The following is a 1,691-nucleotide window of genomic DNA, read 5'->3' on the forward strand; positions in this document are numbered from 1 at the left end:
TATAATATTAAGAGTGAGAAGAATAAACCTCACTAATTTTGTGTCTAATAGACCCACAAATGTTTATTGAAATGAATTCAATTTAACTTCATTGAATTGATTTATACTGACTTGAATTAGGACAATTATAACACACTGTCACTTTACTTAAATCTCTAATCTAGCCAAGAAATTAAATGTAAATGCATGAAATTTTAAATAATACAAATAATGAATAACAATACATGACTATAATTTTTTTAAATAATGGCTATTCTCCAGAACAGTAGTTGTTTATCTCTGTCCACCTCCTCTCCCACCTAAACATGTGCCACCAACCTCATGGAAAACTCAGTGGACGTGGGCATGGACCCTGAGGTCCCAGAACTATCTTTTTGGTTGTCAACTAAAGGCTGACAAAGATTATCACTTTAAAGTGGATAATGATGAAAATGAGCACCAGTTATCTTTACGAACAGTCAGTTTAGGGGCTGGTGCAAAGGATGAATTGCACACTGTTGAAGCAGAGGCAGTGAATCATGAAGGCAGTCCAATTAAAGTAACACTGGCAACTTTGAAAATGTCTGTATAGCCAACAGTTTCCCGTGAGAGCTTTGAAATTACACCACCTGTGATCTTACAGTTGAAGTGTGGTTGAGGGCCTGTGCATATTAGTGCACACACCTAGTAGCTGTGGAGGAAGATACAGATTCAGAAGATGAAGAGGAGGAGGATGCGAAACTCTTAAGTGTATCTGGAAAACCTTTCTGCCCCTGTTAAGTGATAGCAAGTTTCCACAGAAAAAAAAGTAAAACTTGCTGCTGATGAAGATGAAGATGATGATGATGTTGATTTTGGTAATGAGGAAGCTAAAGAAAAAAGCTCCAGTAAAGAAATCTATATAAAATACTCCAGCCAAAAATGCACAAAAATCAAACCAGAATGGAAAAAACTTGAAACCGTCAACACCGAGATCAAAGGTCAAGAATCCTTGAAAAAAATAGGAAAGAACTCCTAAAACACCAAAAGAACCTAGTTCTATAGAAGACATTAAAGCAAAAATGCAAACAAGTATAGAAAAAGATTGTTCTCTTCCCAAAGTGGAAGCCAAGTTCATCAATTATGTGAAGAATTCTTTCCAGATGACTGACCAGGAGTCTATTCAAGATCTCTGCAGTGGAAGTGGAGGAAGTCTCTTTAAGAAATAGTTTAAATGGTTTGTTATAATTTTCCATCTTTTTCATTTCTGTAACAGTTGACATCTGGCAGCCCTTTTTATAATGCAGAATGAGAACTTTCCCTACCATTTCTGATAAATGTTGTCCAGGTTCCATTGCCAAGAATGTGTTGTCCAAAATGCCTGTTTAGTTTTTAAAGATGAAACGCCACCCTTTGCTTGGTTTTAAGTATGTATGGAATGTTATCATAGGGCATAGTAATAGTGGTGGTCAGACAAATGGAAATGGTGGGGAGACAAAAATATACATGTGAAATAAATTCAATATGTTAATAAAGTAAACAAATAAATAAGTATAATTAATAAATAATGGTAGACACACAGGAAGCTGCAAAAATGATACACAGAATCCCATGAATCCTTTACCCAGCTTCCATGGTGCCATTTTATATGACTGTAGTATAATATCAAAATCAGGGAACTGACATTGGTACCATACTGATAACTAGACTACAGACTTTATTTGGTTTTCCCC

General features: G+C 35.5%; 1 pseudogene; it reads left to right on the forward strand.

Annotated features, from left to right (window-relative positions):
- Positions 1–321: 321 nt before the first annotated feature.
- Positions 322–1,180, forward strand: LOC133102147 (nucleophosmin-like; annotated as a pseudogene).
- The last annotated feature ends 511 nt before the right edge of the window (positions 1,181–1,691 follow it).

Source organism: Eubalaena glacialis, chromosome 12 (genome assembly GCF_028564815.1).
Source record: "Eubalaena glacialis isolate mEubGla1 chromosome 12, mEubGla1.1.hap2.+ XY, whole genome shotgun sequence".
Lineage (NCBI taxonomy): Eukaryota > Metazoa > Chordata > Mammalia > Artiodactyla > Balaenidae > Eubalaena > Eubalaena glacialis.